The following is a 9,620-nucleotide window of genomic DNA, read 5'->3' on the forward strand; positions in this document are numbered from 1 at the left end:
CTTGGCTGTGCATTTTACCATTCAGTCTGTGGAGTCTCTTGTCATTACCTCCATCGCACTTGTTCATCTGTATGGTGGTCCTGCACCTCATTAGAGTTTCTGCATATGAGGCCTCTCTTGGAATGCGACAACTGCAGCCACTGTCCAGAATGTGTTGTCATTCCCTTTACCGAAGAATTCTTTTCCAGAACCAATTAGAATATTTACAGTTTTCCAAAGACATATCAAAATTTACATGGTCTCTGAATCATTGATTTTACTTATCAGAACTCCACTCATGAAATGATTTCGTTTGTTCTAAAATATTTTAGTCACAAAATTATTTGTGTTTTAATATTCATATTTTGGTCACTTGATTTTAGAGTTTTATAACCAACATTTTTATTTCTAGGTATATCTATTTTAAAAGGGATTTGGTTTTAGCTGTGTGAGTTTATTGTTAGTTCATGGCTGCTACTACTATGAAACATTTAGATTCCCAGACTTGTAGGTCCAGGGTCATGTCCATCTACAACTCTATCAGCTCATGGTGTTTTCAGGCACAGACAGCAGGCTCACCCCAATGCCTCAGGTAAGTCACAACCTCCCCAAAGATTGTCCTCAAATATTTATCCTTGTGATAATTAAGAGTGTTGTTTCAGCTAGGCATGGTGGCATATGCCCTTAATATCATCGCTCAGGACATTGAAGCAAGAGGATTGCAAGGTCAACGCCAGCCTTAGCAATTTATCAAGGCCCTAAACAACTTTTCAAAACCCTCTCTCAAATTATGAATAAATAAACAAACAAAAAGGATTAGGTAATGTGGCTCAGTGGTAACCACCTCTGGGTTCAATCACTGATACTTGATTACTTGATAGGTTGATTACAGTAATCATTGTGCAAGATAAATGTACATCAAAACATACCTGATACTTTTAGCTTTTTTTCTTAAGCAGTTTTTATCACACTCAGGGTATGAAGTAACATTTATGGAATAAAAACTTGTAAAACCTTGTAATCAGGCTACGACGTCAGTCAATACAAAAGGAGAAAGCACTACAGTATGAAGTGATAAATGTCTAAAGTATACAGCTCTCATAGTTAACAATTTGAAATGTGGAAGTTGGTTTATTTTACATGTGCTCAATTTTCTTGAGACAGGACAAGTAATATACAGTGCTTTAAATATGCATAATCATGAAAACAAAGAAGAACAGTCTTAACACTTATACTATTAGCATAACAGACTCCATTGCTTCTGTTTAACAGCCTTAGCCAACACATGCCTATTTCCTTTCCTAGTTTTAAGAACAAGTTTCTTTAAGGAATACTAGAGCAGCAAGAGCCTGGGGCTGTAGCTCAGGCAGGGCTTCAGTGTGATCTGGGCTTTCTCAGGAGTTCCTCCCTGCCTGATGTTGGCTCAAAAAAAACATAATTTATATACTGCTTCCAACAGTGAACTCCAGATTTCATAAAGAGACAACACAGAAGGAGGCTAAAGAAAATTATTTTCTTTATTAACGAAAATAGTTGTGGTGCTCAGGTCCTGGGGGGTCGGCAAATCTGCCCTCTGGCAGTTTGTGAGGATCAGTACTTTCATCCAGAAATAGGACCCCAACATTGAGGACTCCTACCACAAGGAGATTAAGATGGATTCCTCGCCGTTGGTGCTGCAGATTCTGAACACTGCTGGCACCCAGCAGTTCACATCCCTGGGGGATCTGTACATCAAATACACCAAGGGCTTTGTCCTCCTGGAAAGCATGGTCAACCAGCAAGACCTCCAAGACATCAAGCCCATTCGGGACCAAATCATTGGAGTGAAGCTATATTGGCAGACTTTATTGTGAACAAAATGGACTTAGAGAGTGAGAAAGAAGTGTCCTCCAGTGAAGGCAGAGACCTTGCTGGTGAGTGGGGCTACCCTGTTATAGAGAACTCTGTTAACAATATAACGATGGTGGACCACCTCTGTGCAGAAACACTGAGGCACATGAATTGTGCTGCTCAGCCTGATGATCCGTGCTGTTCTGCCTGTAACATACAGTAGCATCCAACTCTGGCTGTCTTGTACAGAGGTTGCCCAGCATTGTAGGTGCTAGAAACCTTGACTCCTCCATGGCAGAGTTGCCAGGATGCATAGCATGGATCTGCAGTGCACAACAGCTCTTATTCACAAATGAGCAGTGACTGTCAGTTGACCTCTGAGGACGTTTGGGTCAGTACCTGCAGTTTTCATCATTGTCCTCAGTCTACTTTGTGCATCTGCAACTTGAAGGTGTAGCCCATTCACCTACAGGGTGATCGGGTTTAAAAGCAATGATGGCATTGTCACTGAGTTGATAGAAGCACCTGTTGTAGAAATTTAAAATAATCATGAAGGAAAAACCAGAAGAATTCCTATGACCAGTTAACAATTGGAATAATTTGTGTTCTCTGCTGCTTGGAACTAACCCCTGAATATGTGAACATAGAAAAGTTACATCTGGTTCATTCTACAGTCTTTCCTTTTCTCATCCCTTTTCCCTTCCCTTCATTCTCCTTTGTCTTATCCAATGATCTTCTATTGTTTCCCTATGCCCTTATCATGCGTCAACATCTACATATCAAAGAACGTTCAACCTTTGTTTTTTGGGGAATTGGTCTATTTTATTTAGTATGATAGTCTCCAGCTCCATCCATTTACCAGTAAATGTCATAATTTCTTTCTTTATGGCTGAGTAATATTTCTTTGTGTATATATACCTCATTTTTAATCCATTCATCTGCTGAAGGGCACCACAATATCACAAAGCTTAGATATTGTGAATTGAGCTCTATAAATATTGATGTGGCTGCATCACTATGATATGCTGATTTTAAGTCCTTTGGATATATGCCAAGGAGTGGATAACTAGGTCAAATGATAATTCCAATCCAAGTCTTCTGAAGAATTTCTATACTGCTTTGCAGAGCTCTGGAGGTTGAAGCAGGAAGATCGCAAATTCAAAGCCAGCCTCAGCAATTTAGCAAGGCCCTAAACAACTTAGCAAGATCCTGCCTCAAAATTTTTTAAAAAATAAATAAACAAAAAGGGCTGAGACATGGCTCAATGGTAACCAACCCTGAGTTCAACCCCTGATACTAAAATAAATAAAAATAATGTTGTTTCATAAATCACTTCTGAAAAAAAAAATCTCACTAATTTTCTTCACTGGTGTTTCCAAGATTATGTCCACATACAAAAACATGTTAATCATTTGACACCCAGAACATTATTCAGCCTTCAAAATGCAGGAAATCTTGTCATTTGAAACCCTAATGAGCTTAGGAGACAATGTTCTAAGTGAAATAAACAAATGTAGAAGGTCTTGCTGTATGACCTTAATTAAGTGTGGGATCAAAGCCAGTTGCTCTCTGGAAGCAGAGACCAGGATGGTGGTTGCCAGGAGCTTGGGGTTTAGGAAAACAGGAGCTGTTACCCAAAGAGTACAAGTTTCAGTGATGCAGGATGAATAAATTCTGGACATCTAACCTACAGCCAAGCCCTACAGTGAGTAACACTCTGTTGTATGCTTAGAATGTGCTGGTCCTAAGTGTTCTCACCACACACACACACACACACACACACACACACGTGGGTGGATATATTAATTAGCTTGATTACAGTAATCATCATTATACGAGATACGTGTACATCAAAACATCACATGGTACTTTTATTTTTAAGCAGTTTTTATTAAACTCAAGGTATTAAGACAAGTATAAAATAACCTTGTAATCAGGGTACTGTATCAGTCAATACAACAGGAGAAACCACTACAGTTATGAAGTGATATACAAATGACTAAAGTATAGAGCTCTCATAGTTAACAGGCAACATGAAATGGGGAAGTTGGCTTCTCTTACATATGCTAAAAACACCTAATTTTGTGGAGGAAAAAGAACTTTATTTAAACTGTCTGTGGCAACTGAATTCCCTCTTTCTGGCTATATTTTAGGGTTATTTTGGTGTGCAGGCTGCATCTTCTGCACCCTCTTTGGGGGTGCACCTTGAGCCCATTGCTAAAGCACAAGAGGCTTACAGGTTTGAGTCACATTTGGAAAAGGTAGACACCCTTGGAGACACTAAATCACAAATGAATGAATAATGGATTCTTTCCTTTGGAAAATCTTTTATATTTTAAAGGATTTTTTTTTTTTAGAGAACCCTCATTCTAAACAAATGTCTTATTAGTAGTGTGAAAATAAATTAAAACTTGCAGTTAAAGCAACAGGAAGATTATAAAATGGAGTCAGGAGGCCATTTTGGAAAAAGACTTGGGCAGGATTCCAGCTGACACTGAGAATGTGACTGTGGTCACATCAAACCCTCAGCCTCAGGCATCTGGAAAAACCTGAATGACTGGACATTTACATTATGCTCAGAGCCTTAAGGTGCACAGCAAGAGGTTACAAACTGGACTTGGGGAACTTCCATTCTGTGCACACATTCCTTTATATCCTCTTGGTCATATATTCTCCTTTCCAACATTCATTCTCACTTTTCTTTTCTTCCCCAGAACACTGATGCAGAGATACTAAACACATTTCCCAAACCACAATTCCTAAGATCCCAAATGAAATTCCTTTACATTTGTAAATTCTGAATTTGAATTGAACAACAGAACCTATGAGAAAACCAGATTGGAGGATAGCACACAAAATATCATAGCCAGCCAAAAATGTCCCCCAAAAACTCCCCTGGAGAAAATCCTCCTCACTAAGGAAACAGGCAGACCCTATCCTTTGCCCTCCTACACATAATTAGGACATGACCAGTAGGAGTCCAAAATTCAGGACCTTCAGGGGCTACTATATATACCCTGTGGTATATATACACAATGGAATATTACTCAGCATTAAAAGAGAATAGAATTGTGGCATTTGCAGGTAAATGGAAGGAGTTGGAGAATATCATGTTAAGCGAAGTAAGCCAATCCCAAAAATACCAAAGGCCAAATGTTTGCTCTGATAAGTGGATGCTGATACATAATGGGGGACATGGGGAAAATGGAGCAACTTTGGGCAAAGGTGAGTGAGTGGAGGGGAGGGTGCATGGGGGCAGGAAAGATGGCAGAAGGAGCTTGACAGCATTACCCTAGGCATATGTGTGTCTGAGCATATTGTGAGACACTACATTGTATACAGCCAGAGAAAAGTTGTGCTACAATTGTGTACAATGAATCAAAATGCATTCTACTGTTATATATACCTAATAAAATAAATTAATTTTAAAAAAGATTAATTGGGCTAAAGTGTAATTGTTAACTCTGAAAGAAGAATATCCTAAAGATTTTGTGGAATGCTTTATACAAATAATCTAAAGGAACACAGTCCTAAACCCAAAGGCTCTAGAAAATAAGATCTTTGCCTTATATGGAAATATTGCCTTTGCTATAATGAAATGATACTAAAATAATGTACCTAGATGAGTATGCCATCCCCTTAATGTTAGTATTTAGGCTGCCACCCAATTCTTTGAAATAGCTCTCAGGAGAGAGAGAGAGAGAGAGACAGAGAGAGAGAGAAAGAAAGAAAGAAAGAAAGAAAGAAAGAAAGAAAGAAAGAAAGAAAGAAAGAAAGAAAGAAAGAAAGAAAAAATAAATAGGTCCAGGTTGGAAGTGTAGCTCAGTAGCAGAGTACATGTTTATCTTGCAGGTCAATGCCCCAAGTTCAATATCCAGTAACCCAAATTAATTAATGAATTAATACACTGGTCTTTGTCTTACAATTCAAGTCTTTACAAAAATGAAAACATGACTCTTACAGAAACCCCAAATCTGCCCATTTTGATTCATTGTATACAAATGGAGCACACCTTTTCATTTTTCAGGTTGTACACGATGCAGGTATTGGTGGAATTCTTTTTTAAATTGATATTGGTGCACCTAATTTTCTCTACCATCTGTTCCAAGAAAACTTGCAATTGTAATTTCTTTTTCTATCCTTCTTTTTTTTTTTGGGGGGGGGGGGGGGCATACTGGGAAATGAACTCAGGACCATTCAGTCACTGAGCCACATTTTTATCAATCTAGCTCTATTTTGCATTTTATTTAGAGACAGGGTCTCACTGAGTTGTTTAATGCCTCCTTGCTGCTGAGGCTGGCTTTGAACACATGATCCTACTGTCTCAGCCTCCCTAGCTGCTGGGATGTGAATATTCTACCACCCAGAACTCTATTCTCAAATTTTTCCCTGGCTATGAAGGAATTAATACCCTGCCCTCTTCTCATGCTTCATCGCCGTGCTGCTTACTCTGACCATTTCCTTTCTCACTAGCATAAATTTACTGAGAATAATTTATATCTTCAATGGTTTCTTTGAGAAAATGGTCCAAAAGGTCCAGACTGGCTCTCCTTAGATCTTTCCTTTACCATCACAATGCCCAACTCCTTGTAGTCGCTCAAGCTTTAGGCTCCACCCAATCAGGGGATTTCAAGTTACCCGAGACCCCAAAAAGCAGCCTATGAAGACTTAAATTGAAATAGAAGGATATTTTATCAAATTAGGTGGACTTGGAGACACCCAGATGGGTTGCTGATGATCATAGTGGACAGACAAATGTGAGTGGTGGGAACACAAAGTTAATTCTATAAAATGGGCTCACTATGCTGACCGGCATAGGGTTTCTTTTCCAAAAGCAAAATTTACCTGCAGCCCTTCCTGGCTTAAGTGGACAGGATATGCCACATCCCTCAGTAAACTACCTGTTATCTGAAGGGAAAATGAGAAACAAGAGACAGGTCAGCGAGAAATGAAAGACAGAGACCCGGCAGAGAGACACACACTAGAGTTTATTTGTCAGAGCTGACAAATAAAGGCCATCTCTCTATAGGAGAGAGAGAGGCAAAACAGGCTTGAGTTCTGGGACTTTTATGGGGGAGAATCAGGAATCTGAGCCAGGTGGTTCCTAACACAGTGGTTCAGGGTTGTGTTGGAGGGAGTGGTGAGTCTTTCTCAGAAATGCCCTTGGGCAGCAAAGGGAAACTTTTTTCCTTAAAATGGCTGCTGTTGCTTAAGATAGCCATCCAGATGCTAAGCAAGAACTTTAAATCCACCCCCACCTTTCTTGTTTTTTATTGGGCCCCTTAGGGAACAGGAAGGTCAATCTTCTATAACTGTTCCTGCTGGGAAAGCATGGAGTTTGAATCACAGGAATGACGAGGGAGGTTGAGTGGTGCTGGAATGCTACCCAGGGGCCTGATTTTGGTGACAGACTGGTATTCCTTCAGCAGAGGAGAGCTGTTGTTTCCAAAGTTCAAGGTCCTGTTGGAGTTGTTTTATCTTGTCCTTGACTATACCAGATTGATGGACATAAAAATAATATTCCTCCTGTAGGTACAAAGTCCGACTTTTTTGGCCATAAGAATATGAAGGCCCATTTGATTCTGCAGAACCACAGCACCTCAAGAATCAAGCTGGGACTGTATAGTTAGTATGGTTTGAGCAAGTTGCTGTAAGTCTCCTTGAAATGATAATCCCTGGTAGTAGTACCCCTGGGAGGTGAGTGCAGAATGAGGGAGGAGGTCAAAAATTAAAAAAAAAAAAATTTTAAAAAAAAGGAAGGATGGTACTCATGGTTCTGCAGTGTCCTCATGGTCCTCAGAGACCAAAGGAAGATTGGAGGTTCTGGCCTTGGAGTAACACAGCTTGAGAGGGCCTATGGGTGTCACTAGGAGCTATGAACCCAATATGGATACCCTCAAGGTGGGCCCCTGAAAGAGTGGTAAAAATGACCCGATTGGGGAGGGGAAAGGGAGTGGCTGGAGTTGTGGCTCAATGGTAGAGCACTTGCCTGGCATGTGTGAGACCCTGGGTTTGATCCTCACCACATATAAATAAATAAATAAATAAATAAATAAATAAATAAATAAATAAAATGGAAGATCCGTTTACAACTAAAAAATAATAAAATAAAATGACCTGATAGGGTCCAGTCCATTTTGTGGAGAGTGGAGAGGAGAATGGGAGGCCTGTTGTGGGGGGGTGGGGATGGGGTTTAAAAGGTATCAGGTCACCAGGAAACAGAGTGGGAGAAGGGGAAGAGGCAGAACGAGGCTTTGCCAGAATAACATTACTGTATTTCCAAAGAAGGTTCCTAATGTATGCAAAAAGGGGCCAGAAGAGATGAGGAGCAAGGGGTAGTGGAGAATCCGAGGGTGGTGAGCTGAGCAGGGAGATAGGCTTCCATATAGAAGCTCAAAAGGAGAGATGTTGAGTGGCTTCTTTGGGAGGGCTCGTAACCTAAGAAGAGCCAAGGGAAGGAGTTTAGTCCAATCTAAATGTAATTCAAGGGATAGTAGACATTGAGGGAGGCTCTCTTTGCCAAAGTGAAGGCTCTGGTGAGGGCAACAAGTTCAGCCTGCTGATATTGGAGAGGGAAGCTGCTTCCATAACAGAGGTTCTCAGAGAGACTATAGCATTCCCTGCACAATGAACTCCCTCCTTAAGGAAGGAGGAGCCACCTAAGAACCTTGTGTATGTTGTCTGGAGCAAAGGGACTTTTTGTATGTGGGAAGGATGTGAAAGAAGCTCCTCCAAGTTTCAATGCATGTATGGGTAAGAGGAGAAGAAGTGGAAGAGTCCTGAGAAGTGGGGAGCAGAGTAGCAGGGTTTAACAGTGAGCACATGTGGAAAATAAGACTGGGATCTGACACCAGAGAAACCCCATAGAGATAAAAGGTGACGGGGTGGGGGGGTGGTAAGAAAGTAAGCCCTTGTAGGTGAGGAGTTCCTTTAGGTGGTGGGGAGCCAGGATGATGAATGGGGCATCAAAGGTGAGTTTCTTTGACTCATTAATGAGTAGAGAGGCTGTATCCAATGTTGATAGTCAAGGGGCCCATCCCCAAACAGTAGGGTAAAGACCCTTTAGTAGATAAGCCACAGGGGCAAAGGTTGGCCCCAGCATGTGTCCTAGGACCCCTAGAGCAAATCCCTGCTTTTCAGCCACATGTGAAATCAGAGAGATGGAGAGAGAAAGTTTTCTTCTGTGTTATATCCAAGGAAAAAGATTTAACTTTTTAAGACTTTTTTTTAAGTATGAGACCTTTTATCAAGCTGCTGTGTCTGTCCTTTGTATTTCAATGTTAGCTTCAGTGTGGCCTTGGCCAGGGAGATTGATGCCTATTGTTTTACCATGCACTATGCCAATAGAAGAAGGAAAAGGTTTCTGAGTCCCTTGTTTATCTAGAAGTCAGGTCTCTGGAGGAATCCAGAGATTTAGAGGCAAGTAGAAGCTGGGAAGGGGAGCAAGAGGAGCAAAGGGAAGGCTTAGAATGGAGAAAGGAGGAAAGCCTGCACATAAGGGATTTCCTTCCATTTTCCTGAGTACTCGGAAAAGTTAGGAAGATTCCATAAAATATTGGGATCAAAGATACCATTAGGTGGCCATTGTACAAGTCATAGAAGGGCCATGACTGAATGGAAAGTTGAATTAGTCAATGGGCCTTTAGATCAGGTGCCAAACAGAGTGGAGCTAAGTGGCAGAGGAGGCAGCCAAGAGGTGAGATAGATGGGATTCTAGATTGCAAGTTTCCCATGGTGAGCTGGAGTGCTGGAGTGGCTAGAGGCAGGTGTCCCCAGCTCTAAGGCAAACCAGAGTGAGAAAGGGGACAGAC

General features: G+C 40.9%; 1 pseudogene; it reads left to right on the forward strand.

Annotated features, from left to right (window-relative positions):
* The first annotated feature begins 647 nt into the window (after positions 1-647).
* LOC113197117 (ras-related protein Rap-2a pseudogene) lies at positions 648-2,032 on the forward strand (annotated as a pseudogene).
* Positions 2,033-9,620: the final 7,588 nt, after the last annotated feature.

This window comes from Urocitellus parryii, chromosome 14 (assembly GCF_045843805.1).
Source record: "Urocitellus parryii isolate mUroPar1 chromosome 14, mUroPar1.hap1, whole genome shotgun sequence".
In the NCBI taxonomy this organism is placed as follows: Eukaryota; Metazoa; Chordata; class Mammalia; order Rodentia; family Sciuridae; genus Urocitellus; species Urocitellus parryii.